This window comes from Mesitornis unicolor, unplaced genomic scaffold (genome assembly GCF_000695765.1).
Source record: "Mesitornis unicolor isolate BGI_N332 unplaced genomic scaffold, ASM69576v1 scaffold4408, whole genome shotgun sequence".
NCBI classification, from domain to species: domain Eukaryota; kingdom Metazoa; phylum Chordata; class Aves; order Mesitornithiformes; family Mesitornithidae; genus Mesitornis; species Mesitornis unicolor.
The window spans coordinates 78,954-104,576 of record NW_010202413.1 but is presented as its reverse complement, the minus strand read 5'-3'; the positions used below and the strand labels follow the sequence as shown (position 1 = coordinate 104,576).

Genomic DNA, 25,623 nt, shown 5'->3' with positions numbered 1-25,623 from the left:
GAAGGGGAGAGAGCGAGGGGGAGCAAGAAGCATGGAGCTGCATACTGATGAGTGTAGGAGTACTTGATAAAAAGAATTCTTGCTGCTGGCAGTGCATTGCTCATTGTGGAGTATTCCAACAATCACATATAACGGAGAACAGCTTAGCTGACAGCTTGATATGCTTTTTTTTTTTTCTTTCCTCCTGTATGACGTACTGGTCTGTAGTAAAGATTAATAACTAAGAAATGTAGAGCTAGGATCAGATCTTACGCTATATACTGCCCTGTAAACTATGTTTTACTTCTGACTTTTCTGCTTGCTGAAAACATTAATCTCTCAAGCTGGCGGGCTCCTTTGATACCAACTTTCCCAGGAACACGATGTGGCAATGCCACCTCTCAGCCCAGGACTACCGCTATTATCCAGTGGATGGTTATTCGTTGCTTAAACGCCTCCCTCTTCACCCTCCTACAGGACCCCGATGCCCTGTCCAGACAGTGGGACAATGGTTGGAAAATATTGGGCTACCTCAGTATGAAAACCACTTGCTGGCTAATGGATTTGACAATGTGCAATTTATGGTAAGAAATCTTCTGTGCATAGCTGTGTATATACACTGTAGCTGCCTTTTTTGTCTGTCTCTTATGTGCTCATAAAAACCTTAGGGCTATTCTGCATTGCACTGAGAAGATCTGTTTAGTGTTTCACTTTTCTGTGTCTAGCTAAGTTAATATATAAACTGTCCTTGTATAAACTTCCAAATTGTACATGTTACAAAATATTCTAGCCAGAAATATAGTAAAAGAAAAACTGAATATTAGGGTTCTCTCTCCCCCTCATCAGTCTTCAGATTAAAAAAGAAAAATGCACAGTTCTTTTAATCCACTGCAGGATTTTCACAGTATGTAAAAGCCGTAAACACTCCTGTCTGCAATACATCACAGTATTACTTTTATGTAAACATTAACATCATTGTAATAATGATTAAATAACATGCAATGCCATTCTTGAATTGAGAGGTATTTTAGTACCAGAAAATTATTTCATGAAGTGTGCTCTCTCTGCAAGTGATTCTAGATGCCTCGGTTAAATGTTTTTGCATCTTAGATAATCAGGCTGTGGGATTCACTTGTTGAAACTTATGCCCTGTGTGGAAAAGTAATGCATTCCTTTTAATAGCTCCATTTTCACGTTTTAACTCTAGGCATTTATCAGGAACATATGACTGAAATAAAATTAATGTACTTCAGAATTTACAGTATTACCATGTGGTGTGAAGTAGCATGGTCCTGTCATGCACAAACTTTCAATTGAAATTAATATTGACAGTAAAGAAAGCAGCTTACTTTTGAGGTTGTTATATAATCCCTTTTCTACCTGCTTCAGTATTCCCATTACCTGAACATCTTGCAAAAATCCTGACCACATTTCTTATAAAGTATCAGAGCTTAAAATATTATTAATCAGTTCTTTTAAAATATATTTTTAGTAACCATGTATATCTCAGAACAGTTCTAAGTTTTCATAAGTTACACCTGGCATATGAGAAACAGAAGGGAAGCAGCATGAATATTATAAAATCATCACGAGTGGTGTTTTTCCTGTTTAATTTCTTTTACCAACATCATTATAAGCCTATGGGTTACTGATCAGGAAATTAAGGCACAGATCTCTGCCACATTATAATAGTGTAGAGGTTTCTTTCTGTTTTTACATGGCTGCCATGTGATCTTTTGCTTATATCAGTAAAATCATTAGACTCTTTACCTTTAAATATTCTTGAAAACAAAGCTGCAAGGGTATGCTGTCAGCTAGGCAACATAAAATAAAAATCCAAAAATGCATTTCAAGCTACAGTTTCCCAAAATGTAACTACATATTCTTATATATGTTGTAGCATTAGTTACATAAGTAGATGATTGTTTATCCTTAAAGAGATTACAGAAGGAAATTGTTCACAAGGGGCTGTAGGTACCATACCAAATGCAGAGGGGTATACCTACCACAGGTACATGATGAGCACCAGAGAAGCCAAAGAAACTGCCCTGGAGGGCTTTCTAGTCATCCTGTGACTCTGGAGGGGCCTGAGTAATGTTCAGGGGGATATTAGAAGACTCTAACATTCTTTTTTTAGCATACTTAGATAAACATACAAATTATATATGAGATTCTATTATTCAATATGCAAATCAAACTTTTCAGGTGTCAGGCAGATTGTTACGGCTGCATACCTGTGTGTTAGCTAATGTTGTCCTATCATTTTAATTTAAGCCTTTTCTGAAGTGGTTTGTTTTTAATATATATCGCAGTTAAAATACATAATTGCTCTTGTTATTACTTAGGGTATGTCTTACTGACAGGTAGCATGCATATGTGAATTATATTAGACAGATTGAAGATTAGACTCTTAAATAAGCAAAAAGCTAGAAAATTGCCTAGTAATAAAAAAGCAAAATTTCAGTAATTTAATAATCCCTAATTCCACAGTGTTCATCATGCTGTTACATATTTCAGTTCTTGTTTGTACGAGAAATGGAATAGTTCCCATATTTTATCAGAAATTAAAATTATCAGAAAACATCAATTTCTTTATATCTTGTTCTTTTTAATATATCAGCATTATGTAAGGAAAGCTCTCCTGAAAATTTAAACGAGTATTCTTTAAAATATTTTCCATTCTAGACAAAATTTTAAAGAGAAAATTAAACTTTGAAAGTATATAGGAAGATGAGTGAAGAAAGACCTGCTATGCTAAGAGAAAAATTCACATTAGTCCAAACTTAAATGTGTTGTAGTCTTCCTTAATATGAGAGAACTGCTTTACCTTTATTAAAGTGGTTTACATATTAAGCTGTATTTTACAAGCTTATTAAATTAAGTGTTTCAGACAGGTTAGCTACTTTACATTGAACAACTCTAATATTTCAGTGCAATAAAAATCAGTTAGACATATTTGTTCTTTATTCTGTACCATATTCCTGCTTTTGTTTTTCTGAAAGCACATTCTGACCTGCATTTATTCATTCTGTTGCCTAAGCAACAACCATCACACTCCTATTAAGTATGATTTAGTAGTACAGGTCTCACTAGATGTTCAGAACAGGAGAGGGAATATCACAATGATATAATTAAAGTACATGGAATAACATACATCTGAGAGAAAATATATCCTATTTATACTACTCTCAACAGCAAAATCCTAGTAATTAAATTAACATTCTAATAAAAAGGTATTTTTCAAATAAAAAGAGTTCACAGTTAATCATTCAATAGATCATAGGAATTAACTTCTTGTGTTTAGTCCCCTCTGGGCATTGGGAAAGTTATTCACTAGACTACACTTAGAATTAGGAAGAGTTGTTTATGTTACCTTAATTGTGTGGACTTTATAGTAAGAAACAGCCTATTTCATATTAACTTTACATGTATGAACATTTTTTCCATAGTTCGTCAATATATATGTTTTAAAAATAGGTTGAAACAAAGTACTAAAAAATCAGTTGCGTTTTCATAAACTACTTTATTTCTACTTACAGCGTATTTGAACACACAGCAAGTGCAATTCCTACCTACTGGTAGTGTCATGCAGGAATGACACTTGCATAATATTTAATAGGCCCACGGCAGATTTAGTCCTAAGACTTGGTTAATGTGTGCTCATAGGAATAGAATTACACTTGAATGTGTGTGTGTGTGTACAATCATTATTAACTTTGATAATTTGTTGTGTAATAGGCTGCAGTGTCCTTCAGATGTAATAAACTTTTAGTGACTTTGTGCTGAGATATTCTATATCTGAAGATGCAGATGATACTGCAGTTTCGTAATGTAAAAGCTGGTTTGCAGCTAAACAAATTCTAAAGTGCAAGAGAACAGTTAGATCAGTTGTAAATTGCAGTATATAAACCATATGTAAACAATAAGGAAAGGTAATGAATCCATGAACAGCTTTTGATGCATAGGCCCCATGGATATCACTGGGACAAGTTGTAATCTTCATGCAGACTTGCAGGCCTACATAACTCACTATGCTGAGGAAGAAAAGTTAAATGGCAGAGAAACAGATGAAAATATAAAATATGCAAGATCACTAGGTCCTTGCACCCAGCTTTCTACAACTCTGGAGCTTCATACAAGACTCCATTCTGGAGATAAAAGCAGGTTCAATCAAATTACTGCCCAGTAAGGACTAGTCCTGATTAAGGACTGCATATGGCTATCTATTTATAGGTTGTTCTAATCTTTTAAGATACTCTGAAATTTTATCACTTAATATTGCAATTCGATGAAGATGATATCTCTTACTGTATGAGAGAAACAGGGACCAGACAACCAAAATAAGTTAACAGAAAAATATGAAGCATTTTATCATATTTTTTGACATTCCAAAATATTGTTCACTAGTAAGAGTTGATAACCTCAATTGGCATTAGACACTAGGCTTTCGTTGCTGCTGTGAACTTACAGACATGCATCTCTACCCCTTCAAGTACCTAAATGGCTTGCAATGCCTGAGGATCTAAGTATTGCCTACGTATTTTTGTTAAGTTCTCTCTTTTTCACTGCTGGGAAACTGAGGCGTAGAGTGACTGCAGGGTGGAATTTAAAACTGCTTATACATTTGAGATAAGATGAATTAAAATAGCTACTAACACAATATTTAACAGATCAATTCAGTTGCTTAAACATAGGTTTCTTGTACCAATTGAGATACTGTAGGGAATCCAGGAGATCCAGACATGGCTGACAGATATTACTGAGACAGCCAGGCCCTTCATGATTAGCAGCTGGAGTCCAGGTGGGACACCACCAGCATCTCAATTGGCTCTAGAGTCCTGATGCTCATGCAGCTGAAATGAATCTTAAATGTTGCAGGTCACACAGAGCTTGTGACATGTCTAGGAACTGAATATAAATATCTTGCGTTTCCACCTAGTGTCTTAGTTGCATATACATACCTTTTCCTTCTAATAATTTTCTGGATTTGTATTCACCCTGTGAATTTACCTGCACGTGTATTTACCGGCTTTCACAGTGCTAGGCACAGACTAGCTTTAGTTGCCTGTTACGGATTTAATTTTGAGTTAAGATTTGACTTTTCTTTCTCCCTTCCTCTCTCTGTTTCTTTCTTTGTTTCTTTTCTTTCATTTTTCACTAGGCCTGGAGGTTTATTAGTCAGCAGAAGTTTATCTGGAGACTATCCTCTCCCAGGTGTCATTCCTGGGATTTGCTGTCCTGGCATACACAATAATTCTTCTTGCCTTTAATCTCTCTGGAGGTTCTTAAACTCTGTAACAAGAATAAAGGACAGAAGCAATTTTATTTCTTTAGAGTGCAATGCACCTGAAACAAATTATCTATGTGCATTGGCTCCAAGTCCTGGAATTCTAGAGACCACCACAGCTTTTATCCAAAAATACTTGGTGCAGAGATTGATGATTTGGGCATTAGATGAAAGCTTGAAAGAGTGAGTCAGTCTGCCAACACCTTTCTTAAATTAGCCGTGCTGCAGATGTTGAAAAAGAGGCCAACGTTTGTCAAGGGTTCTAGTCTGTGGTGACTTCAGTGACTTTCAGAAGCCAAATCCTACCATGCTTAGGAGAGCAGATCAACCTTTGCAACATCCAGGCTCTGAGCTCTCCAGGCCCATAACGGCTACTGCAGAGACTCATCAGGGCACTGATACATCATCTGAAGCATAAGAATGTTTGCAGAGTGTTGCCTGTGTGTAGGTTATGCAGAAATGAGGAACTGTTTACGGCAACCTTAAAACTGGTAGTCAGTGATATGCAGCAAGCCACATTTTTAGGACATTAGAAGGAATGTGAGTCCCACTGATGCCAGAATAAGCTGTGGTTTAAGATTTTCTGTACATCTAGTAAGATCTTGGAATATCTCCCTGGAACCATAAGTTTCAATCCCGTCATCTGGACCTTACTTGCAAACCCCAGAACTTTTACTTCCATGGCAGATCTACACTAAAACCGTGGAGCTCCTCTCAGTGCTAGTGTGGCCCTGGCTTCTTCCTTGAGCAAAGTAGCTCTTTGTCACACTGCTCTCTTCTGAGTCTTTATGTCCTTCACCTTAGTAACCCTTTGTGACTGTGGCTTCTGAAACAGACCAGCTCTTTCCACAGTCTAGCCTGCTAGCCAAACAGAGAGCGGGGCAGAGTTAAAGTTCAAATATGGATATCTACATGTATACCAGTCAGTAAATATTTAGGACCCAGTTCAGTTGCCCACATATTAAAAACACTTCAGATGTCTGAGACATCTGTGTAGGCCTGGAATATATGATACAGGATCTATGGAAAGCCCATACTCATCTGGAGCTTCAGTTGGTTTCCAGGCAAAGTACATTTGTAGCACCTCAAATGACTCTACATTCATGTGTATGGGCAGCTAGGTGAAGCACCTAGTCAGCCATTACAGCTAATGGAGCATAGAATGCAATTTAGCTGACTGGCTGACTAACTATTAGGATACTTATTTTAGGATAAATTAGAGTAGATTCATCTGGTCAGTTGAATCACTGTCTAGGCTGTACTCATTTTTTAATTTTTTTTTACTGAGTCTCCCTAAGCTATTATAGAGCACAAAAATGTCAATGGTTCAGTTTGAGCTAGAATCCATCCAGGGTTCACCAAAAAGGAAACATCAAGTATTTAAAGCTTTTTCTCCTTCCTTAGAACCTCCAGCCCTGAGGCTTCAAGATCTTTTTCATCCTAGTAGGGATTCTTATTATAAAACCTGCAAAGTAGAACTCAGGTGAGTGCCAAAGATGAAAATTGTGCCTCTCATCCTGGAAGCACAGCAAATCTAACAAATAATCCCATTCTACATGTTCCACTTAACTCTTCTGTCATGGTATTCCTCAAGCTGGTCAAGAGACAGAAGGGCTTATTCATGTGCTTCTCAGTATCACATGTGTAAATAATAGCTTGCACTATCTTACTGTCTTGAGGTCTCAGATAATTCTTCATTATCCTGTGTGATACAGATCTGAAAAGGCAGTGCTTATTCCCCAGTGGAAAATTATTTTAGAGGAATCTGCTTCATGTTTATATAAGTAATGTGTGTGTGTGAAAAACACAGGCACTGCAGGCTGGTGACTGATCCTGCACTTGACAAAGAACTTTATAGAAATTTTGGCAGTGACGATGCTCAACAGAGGAAAGAGATACAAAACAGTTTTTGTGTGTTTCACTTGAACAAATGATTCATAAGGAACCCATCTTCAAACAGATTGTTGACTGCATTAAGGCATCCTGTGTATAGTGGGTTCGTTGAGAGTAAGTTTTCATCTAAACCTGTCTCAACAGGTCTCTTGAGGTTATAATCAGGGATGGATCCATCTGCCCGTTCACTAGTTTCTGCAAAGTTAACCTTTAGGTGAGGCTTTCTCTGACTGTTTTGGAATATTTGGCCACCTCAATTTACATTTTGCTCCGTACAATGTTTTATATACAAGGCACACAGGAAGGACTTCAAGCAAGACAATCCAGGTCCAAGTATATGCAGTGACATGCCATTCCACTCATTTGTGCCATTCAGGTTAATGACATCCAGTGTACATGTGTCTCTTGAAAGCTCACTCTACAGCAGTCTGAGACAAAAGAGCATATCCAATGTACGTATCAATGTACTGGGTTCAGCCTTACCCTCATTTAGAGCAGAGGACCAAACCCAGACATTGAAAACCACTGCATGTACAGTCACCACTAAAAGTGAAACTTTTTCATGGTACATATCTGTTAGTATGGTACATGAAGACTGGAATTAGTCCCATCAGTTCTAACAATGTGTTAAATGTTAATGTGTAACGCTGTGCTTGATCTAAAAGCCCACCTAGTGCAGAGACTGGCCTTCATCTCAGTGTACAAACATTGATGAAATGTATTTGCAGAATACATGTGAGGAATTGTCTATTGCCCCTAAATACAAGTTTATGAGAAACTAGCAGCAAATATTTAATCTGAAAATTAGGTTTATAAAGAAGGTGAAAATTCTAATAAAGACATAATAATGTATGACATTTTAATAACTGACAAAATAAGTGATGTAATGCCAATGCAGAGTTCTTGCTATGTATTTATTAAAGGCTAAAACCTTTTAGCTGATTTTGTTACCAAAAAAACCCAATACTAAATCTTCAATAATTAGAAATGTTTGTGTACAGAATGATGTATATAATGCTGTTCTTTGTAACTTATGAAAAATATGGAAAATGTGACACTATGTAAAGATCATTAAAGGTAACAGAAAGTTTAAAGGTTAAGAGAGGTGGAAAGTCTAAGAGTTTTTACTCTTTGAAGTGAAAACCTGAAGATTCAAAGGACAATCAGTTTATAATTATATTTACATTGTAGGTATATAATTGAAAGCTTTACAATGGAAGGCAATGGTAGACTTAAACTCAGTGGCTTGTATGTAATAAAAAGTTACGGCACATTCTTAGTTATTTCATAAGGGAATACTTCTTAATAAATTTTATAAAAACAAAGCAAAACAAAACAAAACCAAAACAAATGAATTTAAAAAGGAACATCATATACAGTTGCATATAGTACTGCTGTAGAACAATGTTGTCCAACAAGAAACAATTAGAATGTGGACCGATAGGTAAATTAATCTCAAGCAATGACAGACTTCCCTGACTTATAAGTTATAGATGTTGGAAGGAAACAGCAGTACAGAGGAGCCTGATTACAGATAATTACATTGTGGGATTCTGAAGGAGTTATCAGGTACAGATTAATGGGTACTAACAGATAACTGGAAATAAGCTTAAGCTTCTTGGACATGTTATGCTTTATGAAGAAAGACTGGGTGATGTAACAAAAGCTTAAGTAGTTATATGAATAGATGTTGATGCAGACGAATAAAATTGAAACAATCTATAATTAAGAGAAGAGAGAGTACATCATGAAAGAATGGGTAAATACTCAAAATACAATAAAGAAAACATTAGTAGAGAAAATTACATTTTGTTAACTATGTAAGTAGAATACATTCAGAAAAAGTTTTTTTCAATATTCTATAGCTAAAAGGAATATTAAGAAAGGTATGACCACTGCTAGAAGTCAGATAAGAGTCATTTTAGTTTTAGAATGAAGTACGAGAATTAGGGAAATACAGTGTTAATGAAGACCACTGAGAAACTAGAGAGAGAGGGAGAGAAAGAGAGAGAAATCGATCATACTGCAAGCAGATAAAAGAGTAATTGGTTAATTAAAATATCTGAATCATCTAGGTTAGGAGATGTTTGATGAAAAGTTTCAAGAAACTGAAAAGGAAATACCAGATCCTTTAGCAATCATCTTTGAGAAATGACAAGTAAAATACAAACATAGTACCAATATATGTTTCAAATCATAGGATTCATCTTCAGCATGGATTTCCAGACTTCTGACCTCTTTGTTGTCAACCTTTCACCATACAACTAGTTCAAGAAGGCAGTGGATGGTGATGTTATTAGCAACAGATATTTCTGAGTATGATGGGGAGAAAATGGGAAAGTAAACAGAATGTCGCAATGGGATGTAATGGAAGAGAATAAAGCCAAATGAAGTATCTGTGCAGTTGAGAGATGAACAAAATATTTAAGGGAAACCAGTAAAGAAATGGATGCATTGTACAACACACTGTGCCTGTCATAGTACAGTTGAGAAGCTTTCCTTAAAACAAAAATAATTAACATTTTGACATGGGAGACAAGATTAATTTTGCTAGTAAAACTACAGCTACCTTTTAAAAGGTCTTCTAGAATATGATGTACCAGAATTGCCATGCAATCAAACAATTCCTGGTATAGAGTTTACCTGACCCCTTCTAAATTTCTTGGGCACCTAAACTTTCTCTTCTTCAGTTTAGAGATCTTCTATTTTCCCACACATTGGTGAAAATATTTCCTTCTCCCATGCCCATGCATCTTTTATGGTGCCAATACCTCAGCATCAGTTTTAAACTTTTTAATGAAAAAAGTAATTAAATCCTTGAAGGCTTTATCAACATGCTGTCCATTCTGCCTGCTCTTCAGAATATGGTGTCTGTCCTGCCTATTCACACACGCACTTGCACAGACATGTGCGCGCACACATACACACATTATACAAAAAGGTAATTCACCAAGGTGAAAAATTCCACATGCTCAGGAGTAAAAAACTAGAGAGATACGGTACCTCTGCAACCTCAGTTCATCCCTCACATTCATAAGCCTTGTGATACAGCCATCAATCACAGTTTTTCTGCTAATTTTTTCCCCTCCAAATGTCTTCCTCATTCAGTGTACTGAGATTTGAGTATGCACAAACACACATTTTGAAGCACTAAAAGTTAAAAACTAAATTTGTTTTTATTTTTCTGATGTTGCATTGCTTAATGATTTCACAACCTTAGCCCAATGGTTGTTTAAAACAATTATGAGACCTCCCAAACTGCCTTTTCTTCTCATTCAGTGGTAATTAACACTTTTCTGGTATTGTTCATCTGGAACATTAGATTTGTGTTAGCACTCTAAAGTACTTACTTACACATCCAAACTTGCTTCCCATTTGCATTTGTGTTTTAGAAAGTGGGTTACAAAGAGTTAGAAAAGACAAAAGCATAACACTTCAGATGGTAACTTTAGACAGTTAATATATTCAGTTAGAAAAACTTATGTCATGATTTTTCAGAATCTGAGCACTGTGCATAAAAGTTCCCCTCCAAAAACTTTGCCTGAGTGTTTTACATGGGTGTAAGCACAGGTTCAGTTCTAAGAAAGTTTGATCTTTTTGACTTTCAATACGAAGAAGGATATATTCTTCAATTGCTGAAAGTAAGGTAAAGGCCCAGTTCATACAAAGCAATCTGCCTTGTCTTAACTATGATTTGATATCACACAAGCATAATTGATTGAATTAACAACAAACTTTTATTCACCATAAATACAAGTTAAATTCATGCCTGGCCTCTGGTCATCTTGGTCCACTCCTGATTGAAATATATTTTTGGAAAAACAAGTAATATAAATGTTACTTTGCTCCCCAAATAATTTTCTTTAGTAGACTTTAAAACACTACATTAACCATTTCATACATTTTATTCACTATGGAACGTATTATATTCTGTATATTTTGTTGTCCCTCATTAAGCTCCAGTAACTGTGCATGCAACATCTCCATGCAACAATACACTGTATTTGTTTTAGACTGGCTGGTACTGATGAAACTAATGGTATATACACTTGTTGTACATACAACCCATGACTTAGCTGGTATTTGATGTTTCAGATGTTTGTTAGTATTATCTTGTGCAGTATTTTATTGAATTATTAAAATCAAATTATTTAATAGCTTTGTTGATGGGAACAACAGTGGACTAAATTTGCAAGATCTATCATACCCGCTCTAGATTTGTGTTGAAAGTCTTTGACTGGATAATAATTCTTTGAATTTTTTTTGATACAAAGACCAGCTCTAGATGGAAGTTTTAAAGTATAAAAGCCAAAGTATTTTCCCAGGTGACAGGTGTGGAGGGATAAGGTTACTATAGATACAAGTGCTAACAGTCAGTTTAAATATTAAAAACTAGAATACCACAAATAAGAGTATGCTGGATAAACACCTATCAAAGGACCATTCTGGTATAAATCCCAAACAGTATGTTCTCTGACTGCCTAGTTAGCAGCCATGAATTGGTAAACTCTGTGCACAATCCTCCTATGCAATTAGAAATATTAGAATCTGCATCTTACTTACAGGAACCTTATAGCTCATGCTAAAAGCAAATGTATGTGCAGCTGGTTACAGCACTTAAAATCTCTGAAATTAGTGTTAGCTTCTATTCTTCAGTAGCCACACTATTTAACAGCTTTTTCACCACTTCAGGTACGCTCTCTCCAAGCTAATCACATAGAAAGCCCATTTCTTGAAGTTAAGATGGAGTTTATAAAGAAATAATAGTTTCTAGCTGCTGTGCTGCATTAGGATAAAAGATTGCACAGTACTAAGTTGGTTTTTAGCCTTGATCCATTTTTAAATATAATATGAATATTATAGTTCTGTTAGCTTCTCTGAACTCCCTAGGCATCCCTCTCATTGCCAGAAAGGAATTATAAATTGACAATGCCAGTTATTTTATTTCATTTTCCATCTCTCTTGGAATTTGGAAATGTGTCTATTCTGTCCCTGAACTTTTTATTTCCTGATGTTCTGATTTTTAAGTACTTGTTTTATTGCCCGTAGAAATAGTAGATCTTTACTTTCTGCCCAGAAAAATAACTGTATGCAGCAAGCATGGAATATTGTGCCAAAGAACCCAGATACGGACAAAGCTCTGGTTCCCTGTAATATCAGGCTTTCTGCCAGCAAATTCTGCTGCTCCTACTTGTATGGTTTGAACTCTCTCTGTCTCTTAACTCCGCTATGTATATAATGGCATCTTGCTTTATGTATGTATTTGTTTAAAGTGTGAGCTGATTTTCTTCCTTCTTGAATAATAAGAAATGGAGACTCAGTGAGAAAGATAAAGAAAACGCTAGCATATGCAGAAGAAGCCTGGTCTGTGGAGAATACACAGGACAATGTATCTAAGGGTCTTTTCAGCCTTCGGTTTGGGTTATGAATTTGAGGAAGGTGCTTTTCTAGTCCCTTAATTATCTGGCTAGGAAATTATGTAATATTGCTGGCCCACATATATGAAAACAAGAGAGGATCCTGGGATATAAATATCTGTATATTAAGAGCTGTCTTGTGGCCAATTATCTGCTTGTGTCTGTCCTTTGATAGTTCTAGTTTCTAAGTACCTGCAGTTGGAAAGCACGGTTTCTCAGGAGGGAGGCAGAGGTAACCGGATCACCTGAGGAATTTCACTGAGTACCTTCAGTTAAGTTCTGAATACACTCAGTGGCAATGGTTGAGCTCAAGCTAAATATAGTGCAGGAAAACAAAAGTATTTAATACTTAGTAATATTTTTATACCTCAAACAAAATGAATTGGGAACATTTTCTGTGTGTGAGCTAGCTATATGAAATTTATCTTTACTTTAATCTTGAAGTCATGTGATTTATTGCTTCTATAAGTCAAACTCATGGCAAAAACTGTTTCTTAGCATTTCTCTTGTCTCTCCTGGAGCTACCTGAGTTCCACTCTTCATTTCTCTTTATTTCTGAGATTCTTTGTGTCTGTCCCTCTCTCCCAAAATGCATTTGTGTTTTTGAGCTCTCTCCCTGCCACATTATTCCTGCAGGCTGGACTCTTCTTGTGCTCCTCATCCCCTCCTTTTCTTATTTTGTCTTTCCTCCCTAGAAATTACTGTGTGTGTTTTTTGCATACAAATCAAAGGAAAGAAGGAAGAAGAAAGGAGAGAAGAAGAGAAAGAAGGGAGGGAATCAAAGAAAATAAAGAGGGAGATGGAGAATATCTGCTTCACATCTAAGTCCTTTTACTGTTTTTAAACAGGGAGTTTAAAACAGGGAGTTTAAAAAACAGGAAGTTGTTTTTGTTCAGAGAGTCCTGAACAAAAACAGGGGGATATTTTCACAGAGATGTTCTTGTCACTCTTTGAGAGTGTTGTGGTTTAACCCCAGATGGCAACTAAGCACCACACAGCCACTTGTTCATCCTCTCCACCAGCAGGATGTGGGTAACAGAATTTGAAGGGTAAAAGTGAGAAAACTCATGGGTTGAAATAAGAACAGTTTAATAATTGAAATAAAATAAAATGATAATAGTGGTAGTAGTAATAATATTAATAATAAATTGTAATGAAAAGGAAAATCATAGAGAGAGAAATAAAATCCAAGAAAGACAAACAATGCAAATTAAAACAATTGCTCACCACCAACTGACTGATGCTCAGCCAGTCCCTGAGCAGCAGCCCCCCGAGCAACCTTCTCCTAGTTTTATTGCTGAGGATGATGTCATATGGCATGGAACATCCCTTTGGTCAGCTGGAGCTGGCTGTCTTGCCTGTGTCTGCTCCTAACTTCTTGTGCACCCTCAGCATACTCGTTGGTGGGGTGATGTGAGAAGCAGAAAAGACCTTTACTCTATGTGAGCACTGCTCAGCAGTAACTAAAACATCCCTGTATTATCAACACTGTTTCCAGCACAGATCTAAAAGATAGCCCCATACTAGCTGCTGTGAAGAAAATTAACTCTATCCCAACCAAAATCAGCACAGGGAAACAGCTCTGCCCCAACAGAGCTAGTACTGAGTGAGAGCTAGTTGGCTTGCCTGGACTTAAGCTGACTTCTTTCAGAAAGCTAGCCGTGCTCTCCAGCATGTAGTACCATATTATTCAGATTTTTCTGTTTTCCAAGGTGTCTTAGGATTCTGATTTACCTGGACAACTAGCTACAAATTGTGACAAGCTTTTATGATAGAACTGTTGCACTGAAAACCGCTTGATACACGAGCAAGAGAAGGAACAGGATTTGGATTTGCTAAAGCGAGAGTGCTCACAACTAAAACTGAATTTCACTACAGTTGTCCTTTGAATACATATGTAGATAGATACTAAGTACTCACTGAAATGGAAGAAAACAATCCCTGCATTTAGGCACTGAGAATGAATAGTTTTGATGGGTTTTTTTAATTCTGGTCTTAATTAGTCTTACTTCAATTCTTTATCTGTATAATGGGTATAAAAATGCCACCTTACCTTCAAGGAGTCTTAAAAAATATATTAATTCCTTTTTTGGAGCTGTCTATTATTTCAATGGATGTCTTAAAAAAGTCTGTAAAAAGTGAGTCATTCTTACTGGTGAGATCTTCAATGGAAAACTATATATAAAACTAGGACCCACACAGAGAATGTTAAAGGCTGAAAAAAAGAAATATAGCTAACTTATTTCATAAGCACCATAAGCTTTGCACTGAATTAATGGATTATTCATAAATGTAATTATACTGTGTGTATGATGCAATGTAGAATATGTATCTTGGAGTGAAGGGTGGCAAGCCAGTGTTGAGCAGTCCCCATTCTGGTATTTTGTAGCTTGTTGACTTTGCAAAATTCCTTTAATGTGAGACTCGTAAGTGTTCATCAGGACCATTAGGAGCATTTCTTTATCCCAAAGAAAAGTTAAATCAGAAAAAGCTTGCTCACAAAAAAATTTGCAAATCATCAGTAAAAGAACTGCTTGAATTTGGATAGGGAGAGGTCCTAAAGACTCCCTAAAAAATAGTTGTCAAATGCAAAATCCTTATATAGGAAATGGATTGGTGGAAATGCTCACCACAGTATTATCAGGAAGGAAGGTGCCATACAAGGTGGTCTGACTAGTATCAAGTTTTCCTATGTCTGGAGGAAATGAAGTACTAGTGTTGGGTTGCTGGACTCTGACAGTAGATATCCCAATGTGTGGACTTGGAAAATCAGCTGTGTAGCAACATTGCAGAATCCTTTCACACTGTTTTGGGACTGATCAGTCTGCATGCAGGTAATACTACCATAAGAATATATCAAACTGTCCTCACATTAGTTTTGAACATGTTATCTCAATTTTTTAAGAAAATGCAGCATATCTATGGGAAGAATAATCAGCCTCTCTGATAAATAACAGAACAAATTTACTTTACACAGCAGATTCTTGAAACCAAACACCATTTGTTAGGCAGTTCAAAGGGCTATATCAATATGATAGGTCTGTCTGTATAAGACCAATATGTGACTTGAAGATTCACAGCCAGTACTTGCGTTGGTTAGAGACAAGTTACTTAGTTTAATTTCTGAGAACAGACTTCTTCAAACGCATGGGATTTTTTCTTATATTCACTCATAATAGAATACTATGCCTGCCATAATACATGCAAATAACTTATGGACTGGTATAAAAATGTCATGTTGTGTGAGTATTTGCAACTTTCAACTATTCAGTTATGGGTAGAAAACACAGAACTATGGTAGTGACACTAATTACTGCTTTTGTGTTGTATCTGAGATAAACAATACAAGAATATCTGCAAATGGAGAAAAATGTGTAAATAATACAGAGAATGTGAACAGAAAAGAAGGTCACTTAGTATTTGAACTGTATCTGAAAACAAAATGTGGATTGGGAATAAGTTACACAGGGAAAAAAAAAACCAGATACGAAGGCAGGAAGGGAACAAAAAGTACACAGTTTACTGTCTGGCTCACACAGCTAGAAATCTGATTTTGCATTTGTTTGTTTATTTATTGAACATGTTTGTTTTTATGTTTCAGAAGTATAAATGTTATTGTTCAATGGCAAGGTGCTTAAAAATTGTGGGTAAACTATTTTGATGGCTGTGGTAATTAATATTTTATATGGCATCCAGTCAATAGCTATGCAGGGTTTTTTATAGGTTCTGGGTACCAGTTGCTGTATTATTGGTGACATAGCTAGACCATGCCACATGAAATGCTACTTTTAAATATTAAAAATATGTTGTCATGGCTTGACAAAGAACTATTAAGAAATGCAGCGATCAGTGAATCACTGCAGAATGCCTTTCTTGCGCATCAGTGGCTACCCAGTTGTTTTCCAAAATGGAACCTTTAAATTTTAGATAAAGTTAGCATAAATAGAATGTCTTTCCCTCATTCTTTGGACTCATTGACCAGTTATATCTTCTTCAAGAATTTTAGGGATCAGTAAAGGAGAGAGTGAAATATACCCTTTATGCATAGAAGGGATGCCATCCAGAAGGACTGTAACAGGCTTGAGGAGTGGGCCTATGTGAACCTCATGGAGTTCAACAAGGTCAAGTGCAAGGTCCTGCACCTGGGTTGGGGCAGTCCCTAATATCAGTACAGACTGGGGGATTAATTGATTAAGAGCAGCCCTGCAGAGAAGGACTTGGTGAAACACAGGCCTCTCTACTCAGCTCTCATGAGACCCTACCTGGAATACCGCATCCAGCTCTGGGGTCCTCAGCACAAGGAACACATGGACCTTTTAAAGCAGGTCCAGAGGAGGGTCACAGAAGTGATCAGAGGGATGGAACACTTCTATGAGGAAAGGCTGAGAAAGTTGGGACTGTTTAACCTGGAGACAAGAAAGCTGCAGGGAGAACTTATTGCAACCTTCCAATGTGTAAAGGAGGCTTATAGGAAAGATAGAGAGAGGCTATTTATAGTGACAGGACAGGGTGAAATGGTTTTAAACTGAAAGAGGGTAGCTTGGACAGCTTGGACATAAGGAAGAATTTTTTTTTATTATGAGGGTGATGAGACACTGGAACAGGTTCCCCAGAGAAGCTGTGGATGGATGCCCCATCCCTGGAAGTGTTCAAGGTCAGGTTGCATGGGGTCTTGAGAAAAGATATCCCTGCCTATGGCAGGTGAGCTGAACAAGACAACCTTTGAAGGTCCCTTCTGACCCAAAACATTCAGTAATTCTGATTCTGTGATTCTAAGTGTCCTTTCTTTCATGCACTCTACAAGTTTGAACCTGTCATCACAGCACAGTTTTGAAGGAACTGAATATATTATCCCAAAGTTAATTTTTAAGAAGGCTAGTCCAGGGCTTCTGCCATCTCTGCAACACATAATAAGAAGTAAGCTTTGCAGTGCAGGGATGATTTGCTGCAATCTAGAAAAAGGGTGGTAAATCACCTCCTTCCAAATGCTAAAGAGCAGCTGAGCCTTTTGTATCCACTGAAATCCATGGTGGAGGTGCATTCAGCAAAATCAGGTCTTCTGGCTGCTATATATCCAGCACTCAGTCTCTAGTGTATCTAAGTGCCTATATGCTCAACTTTAAATTAGCCCAAAGATAAAAGTGAAAAAATTACATAAGACAACTCTATATATGACACTAGCAGAGACTGAACCAATGAGTTAGAGAAACCTTTGATGTCACCTAGTGTGGTCATACTGATGATTCTTGAGAACTACAACCTCAATTCAATTTCTCCAGCATGTTTCTGAGGAGCAGTGTCTGCTTGGCGCTGAACATAGGCTTCATTGTGCAAACCAGTTGTTCTTTAAGTCACTACATGTGAAGCAAAATGCATCCTAATATGATGCTGTAGTCCACGCGTGACACTCAGGATGACCATCCAGTGGAATTAAGTAGAATTAATCCTCCTTTACTACAATGGGGAAATGCATCTCCCAAATTGTTACTGGAGAACAATAGCACTGTGTAGTGACATAAAGCGCATGGGATCACATCACAGCGATCTGCTGGTTGCCGTGGTGACGGGAGTGGGCCTGCAACGCCAGCCGCCCGGCTGCTGAATTGGAAGGGATAAGAAAAACACAGCCCACTTCCCATGCAAAATGAATTACAAGAACAACCAAGGAAGAAAAGAAAATTGTCAACCCTTAATCAAATGTTCTCATATTTTTAGAAAGGTTATGAAGAAAATGAAGGCCATCTCCACTTATCTCTTTGGCTTCAGGGACCTGGCTAGTAATATCTCTGTACACACCATGGAAATAAATCACAACAGTTTGTATAAGAAAAATCACATCTAACAGAAATCTCATCTGTGTGCAATGGGAGATGACAATACCTTTTTGAATCCTGCTATTCATTGTACCTGTCTTAGCAAACAAAATCCGTAGGAAGACATTAAAATGAGTCTCAACATAATGACTGTATTTAGCAGGCAAAGCTGACTGCGTCTTTTCCCTGCACTGTTTTAATTTTCACCTAGAGAAACTTAGTACATTCCAGTTCCTTATTAGCTTACAAGCTCCCTTATGTTTTACCCTCGCTTCACCACTACAGATCAAAAGTAGTATGGTGGAACATGAAATGCATTTAAACATAGCAAATCAGTGATGCATAAAAAACACTATTTATTTTCCAGTATTTCTCATATTTGGGAGCTGCTTCTTATTTTTTTATATTTGGTAATAAAATATTAAACAAGACAGAAAGTTCAGTCAACCTAACAGCCTCAAATTACCAGCAGCTGGGTCCTGAAAATGGTTTGGACACCTGAAAGTTACGCAGTGCCTTCATTTTGCAGTGCAGATTGGACTCCAAACAGGCAGGTGAGGCCTCCAAGACCATATTAAAAATGCAATAAGTGGCAGCAATGGTGAGCATTGCCATACTTGACTTTCCAGTTCCTGTCTCTGGGAGCAGGATCTCTATGACTGATTTAGGCACATGAGACTCTGCAGAACGTAATAAGAAGAGAAAGGCGCTTAAGAAAAGGGTTTGCAGTGCTAAGCAGAGGAAGCCAGTAGGGTACTCCAAAGCGAGGGTTACATCTGAAAGTTTTGCGTCCCTTTGCAGCCCTGCATTAGACACCATTTGGAGGCTGGATTTTGGAGTGCTACTCCCTGGAACTTGATGTCCAAGTGGTCCCTTTGATGGGGACAGCTGGCTCACTGTTTTCTTTCAAATTGCAGTATGCACCAGAAGCATCAATCTGTAGCTCAGAAGTTGGGATCCTTGGTTGAAAGAAAGTCCTGAATTTTTAGCTTTTTTCTCTGCTTTTTATATTTGGCAGTCACTGGATGTAAACCAGGAACACTTCTAGCAACAGCACAAGAAGACTGATTTACCACAGCCAGCTGTCACTGATCTACAGGATAATATTCCTTTCTGGCTTACTGACTAAACTTCACAGCAATTTAGTTTCAGCAGACCAATGAACGATTCCTTCTCAATCCCATAATGCCCTATCTTATTGGCTGTTGGATAGCTTCCTCTCTTTTTAGGAAATCTGAGTTTGAGAAAGATACATGAATCTGCCTTCTCACCTTCTTCTTCTGCATGAATCCTCTAATGATTGGGTTGTGCTATGAGGAAGAAAAATAAAGCAATTCTTCCTCCTTCCATCATATTTGTAAGAAGGAGCAGCTGCCAGTTCACACCGTGCTCCTGTGTTAATGCCTTGGGCATGCTCTGAGACTTCCTACCAGATCAAGCTCTGGTGTCATCCAAGAGGAGGACCTAGTTTTTAGACTCACTTGAAGGTCTGGCAGGGTTTCCAAGCTGCTCTGTCTACTCAGAATGGAAAGCTTGAACACCAGGCAGCCCAAAGGTAAAGCTGTCGATGTGAGTGGGGTTCAGTGGCAGGCAGGGAATGAACAAGTGCTTTCAAGACCTCAGTCGTAATGTTAGGGCATGAGTGAGTGAAGGCTTAAGTATTTTCTTGAGCACGTGATTTCCTTGCTGCTATTTCACAGACACTTTCTGTGAATAACCTATTTTTAAGACATGGATCCTGCCCAGAATTTTATGGTCAAAGTCTTTGACTCTGTGTTTTGTACTCTCCAGACTGATTTGGGTGGCTTACATTTTAAACAACATGATGAAGATTGATAAAAATGTGAGGAAGGAAATACTTCTGTGAGACATTCTGGGAGGTGAACAGAATTTTTACGTTTATTACAAAAACACCAGTGTTTGCTCCAAGGTTAAACAGAACTCCATGTTACATGCAGAGCAGGTATTCAGCATTTTTATGTCTGAAAATACCATGTTTATCCCTTTCTGCACTCCTCAAACTTACACACTTACTGGAGAAAGGAATATTTTTCTGAGAATTTAGAAGTCTGTTAATTAGCTCACAGTAATATTGATTTTAAAGTGGGTCCTTTGAGAAATTTAGCATCCAAGCTAACTAGCATTTATCTTAAGTAATCTGAATAATGGTACAATATAGACTCTCTGGAATTTTCATTACTCAAATGAAGTGAAATTATCTTCATAATATACATTCAAGACATTAAGATGTAATTTAGGTAAGTATTAATAATTATTTTATTGAATTGTTATGACTAAATAGGCAGACAGAGTTGGGTCAACAGTGCCAGTAATTAAGTGGGCCAAGTGCAACATCAGAGGTAATTTTTTCAATTGCCACCTTATCTGTGCAGCTAATTTGCATGTGACAATTGTGTTGGCTGTAATGAATCAGTGCTACAAGGAAGAGGGGATAAAAATAGCAGAAATTCTTCCTACAAGGATCCTTGTCCCAGCTATCAGTATTGTTTAATTATCACTATACTTTAATTAACTATTACTGTGGTGTGAAAGGTCTGTGACTATATGTTCATTTGAATATCACTGTTTGAGATGCTTTTGATTTGCACTGGTTACTTCAGGTTCACCTCTGGAAGAGCTGAATGTGAACCAGAGAGAGATCTTTAAAACATAGGTAGAGTGGGATGGAGGGGGTCTGTTGAGACTCCTTTTTAAACTGACTCTGCTTATATCACCTTCTATCCTTATGCAGAGTTTGTAAATTTGGGGTCTGAATTGCTCTCACCTCAGTCTCATCTATGAGTGAAATGGCCTTTTTTAGTTAGCATTTCAATACTATTTTATTATTACTTCCTGACAAAATTACGGTAATACGGAAAACTTTCTTCCAGTTTTCTCTTTGATTTTGTGGGATTTTTAATTACTAAAAAAGTCATAAATGTAAAGACTGAAAAAGAGCAAGGTGAGGATTGAGAATGAGTATCAGTATCAGTAGTTTAATAGCAAAATAATGTTGGAAGAATGTTATCAAATGATTATTTAGAAACGTGCGCCATCCTTTCACAGAATCACAGAACGTTAGGGATTGGAAGGGACCTCGAAAGATCACCTAGTCCAATCCCCCTGCCGGAGCAGGAACACCTAGATGAGGTTACACAGGAAGGCGTCCAGGCGGGTTTTGAATGTCTCCAGAGAAGGAGACTCCACAACCTCTCTGGGCAGCCTGTTCCAGTGCTCTGTCACCCTCACTGAGAAGAAGTTTCTTCTCAAATTTAAGTGGAACCTCCTGTGTTCCAGCTTGTGTCCGTTTCTTCCTAACATATTTTATAATCAGTCTTTTTTTCCCCAAGGCAAGATTTCATGCTTCTGCAGGGGATTTTTCTAACATAGTCTTGTCAGGTTTGTAGGTGAAACAACGATTTCTGCAGTATCTCCAGGAATCTGATAAATCTTTCTGACCTCAAAGTACAAGTTAAGCATTTAACTCAATAATCATGCCTACAGATCTTGTTTTCGTGTTAACAGTGGCAATACTAGTGAGAGGCAACCTTTTAACTTATACTGAAGCTTGCTAAATTCTGGTTGTTTGCCAGTTCTTGTTTGGAAAGGAAATGTGTGACACATTGCCTGAAATTTTTGCACTAATAAGAAGCAGTTTTCATTACTTGAAAACTACATTTCTCGAGTCATTTCTTGCAAGTCTCTAAGAAATAAACTCTTTTACCTTGTGAAAAATCTATGTTGTGATGAAAATTTATAATCCTTCTGGCATATGATTTAGTCAATGAAAAGTTCTTGTTATTCACTGTGCCCACAGCCATTTTGTGAGATATCTTTAATTTGTTTACAGTGAGAGGGCACTTTAAATGTCAACTATTTTAAGGGGATACAGTTTAGAAGTATATTATGATTAGGTGGGTGAGAAGCAAAGCATTTCAAAATGAAGAAGGGGCTGTTTTAAGTGAGCCATTGAGGATGTGCTTCATAACAGTCCTTGTTCCCATTGGTACCAGATGCCTGCTCCCTTCCTTCCCAGTTATGCATTTAGGGTGGAAGGGGTAAGGAACAATAGTTTGTTTATGCTGTTGGTCTCAGTTTTCTGTCTCTGACTTCAGTCTCCAAGCACATATAATGGAAGAACGTTCACATCTGCCCCTGCCCTGCTCCCACCTCTCTTATCTGAGTGACAGGAATGCTGGTACTCTCAGATACCCCAGCTAACTATATGACCTCCTGAATTATCTTCTTTTCTTTCTGTACCAAGTCATATTTCAGCAACCCTGAAAACCCAGCTATGAGACTCATTGTCTCAGCTTCAGATTCCACCAGCTGTGCTCTTGCAGTGTCAAGTCTCAGTCAGTCAGGGTGGGTTTCAGTGCAAATACAAAATGTTGATGGTGGAGCAAATTACTACATAGGCAGTGCTACTACATTGCTCCCCAGGCAACAAGAGTGGTGCAACCACCAGTGCTACCCCATCAATACTGCACTTACCTCATAGGTCATCCTTCCCTTAACCACACCAACCTTGCTCTTGGGCAAACCACTTTCCAATACTCCAGAAGCATAAAATGGTTACTGGAAGTTGTTGCCAGTTCCAGTAGCACTTGGCATCTCCAATTGAACTTCATCTCAATAATGGCTGCTTGGCAAATGAATTCAGCTCAGCCCGGTGTAACAGCTCTTACACAACCTTAGGCACCAGATTTACTACTTTTCCTCCTCTGGCTGACATAGCTGAGCATAGAAAAAGCTGGATTAGTCGATATTGCCAGCCTATAGTCAGAACTGTCCCAGATCTTCTCTTTCTTACATCACAACCTTTTCTTTTGTAAGAGAGAAAAAAAGCTTCAAATGCAAAATTATTTTTTTCTTTCTGCTTTTCAGCCAGTTTTACTCAGTTTACATAATGTGATGCATATGGATTTACCTGTCCATTGAGGTTTTTTCCCAGAACATTGATTGCAATGAAAATCTACAAAACCTCTCTCCAACCTTTATCAGACTTTCAATCTGTTAACCAGGATGAAGGGCAAGAATAAGACCAAAAAGCATATGCAGTTGGTTTGTTCCCCACACCTCCTCTCTTCCAACTTCAGTGACTGAGTTTTCAGATAAGTCTAGTGATACATCTTCTAGCTGTTTTAAAGCTTCTGCACCATTTTTGTTTTACTTAGATGACAGAACCAGACATTGGAATTTTTCACCACAGGTCTCATGCACAGATAATATATGAAGAAAGATTAAAAACATAGGTACAGAAGGGGGGCAGTGAGAAACATACAGTCATGCCTGCCATTCTAACATGTTCTTCTAATCACCATTTTTTATTGTCTTTAGGGAAACATATTCAAAGTGCTTTTGCTTCTGCTGGATGTAGAATGTGTATAGTCTTTTTTTAAGAATCTTGAAAGTTGTTCTCTTTTGATAGTAAATGAAGTTGTCTACAAGTTTATGAATCTTTTGCTTTGATTAGAATTTAGAGGTTCATTGAACTGTTTAACTGTTTAAAAATCAGGCTATTTTTAATAAAGTAATTTTTTTCTTAATATAAATCTGGCATATTCCAGATTAAATTGTTTTCTAAAGATTATGTATATGCATATCTGTATGTATATACATTTGGAATCCGGTGTAAAGGTCTAACCCAACATTTCTCAGAAAGGCTATATTAACTTCAAGTGGAGAATACTAGAGGTGATTTTGTGTGGAACAACCCAAATAAATGCCAGTAAAATCTTTATCTCATAATGTACCATTACATATTTTGTTCTGAACTTATTTATAGGAACTATCTCAGATTTTGGCAAAATTTCTGAGTTTTTAAAATTGTGTTGTTTTTCATATGCCTTCAGTCTCCCACATGCAGAGTAGTTTTTCCTTTCTTCATGGGTCCAACTGTTCTGTGAAACTACTGCCTCCTTACTCAGAAGGTTGGCTTTCTCTGTGTGCTTAGAGGGAAAAAGATTATATTCCTGAGAGTTGTTCAGAACCACAAATCCCAGAGGGATCAGCTACAGTCTTTCATAACTGGAACTTCAGAACCAGAGTCTTTCTAATTCATAAATAAGACTATCTCTTATGCATTAACAAGACAGGAACTTCAACAGTGTAAGCTGAAGTGAATGAGAACTGAATCTGTCCTAGTATAAGCAATTTTGTTATATTCTTATTGCTTTAATTTTGAGAATTAAGTTTTCTTCCAACTAAGTTTTCCTATAGACTTAAAAAACTACAATATCACAAAGCCTCTTATGTTTTTATTACATAATGAAAGCATAATAATCCCAGTAGAGATTGCTGTCCCATATTTCCTGTTATAAGAACCTGTTCTGTATATAAGCTTATCAAAGTTAAATCTTTGGACTCAAATTCTCTAGGTGTCTACTAGAATAATTTCTTCTTGGTGAATGTTTCAGCTAGCATAGCTCAGCTATTTTGAAGGCTGAAATAATGTGAAAAGACATTGTTGCATTAATATTAATCTTAATTACTTTTACCGTGTCACCTCTGTAAAGGTAATTGAGGTTAAATTTGGCCCAGCTTATAATAAATGTGTGCATGGCAGCTAAGAGCACAGAGGGAATTTCTCCTGGCTCTGATCTGCTGCAGAAGGAAGTGAAGTTTTCCTCACTCACAACATAGGAACCTATGGTAGAAGACTGGTGGAGAACAAGAAGAGGAATCAGGTGAAAAAAGTAATCAGGAACTGCAATTAAGCGGAGAATGGGAGCAGATGCTAGGAACCTAAGAAGAAGGGGGACTGTTTCTTTCTCTTCATGGGCATGTATGCAAAGCAGACAACAGCTTCCTACTACTATCAGTTCACTCCTCTATGTTAAGCAATAGTGGGTATATGCTAAATATCTAAAGTTTCTTGATTTGCTCTTGTGGAAAGGTGAAAAGCTGGTTTAGCTCCATGGCAGGAGACAGTTATATCTGTGTTACAAGGATGAGTGTCTGCTGCTGTTGACACTGGTGGTGGCAAAGCTCCAAAACCTGAGGACACTGAAAGAACAGGTTGTTGCCTTCTGAGGCAAGGTGACAAGGAGTCCTGGGTTTTAAATATTTTATTTTGTAACCTTAACATACTTTAAATAATATATAACATCAACTGTGATGAAACAAAATATATGAACTAATATGCAAGGAAAAAAATGGTGAATAATTAATAATATAATACTGTTTCTGGTATGCAGCAACTTTGTGCAAATAGGCAGGATTTTTCCTGTGC

The 25,623-nt window shown here is 37.2% G+C and overlaps 1 pseudogene; it reads left to right on the top strand.

Annotated features, from left to right (window-relative positions):
• The first annotated feature begins 362 nt into the window (after positions 1-362).
• Positions 363-25,623, top strand: part of LOC104545285 — a 37,999-nt pseudogene continuing 12,738 nt past the window's right edge.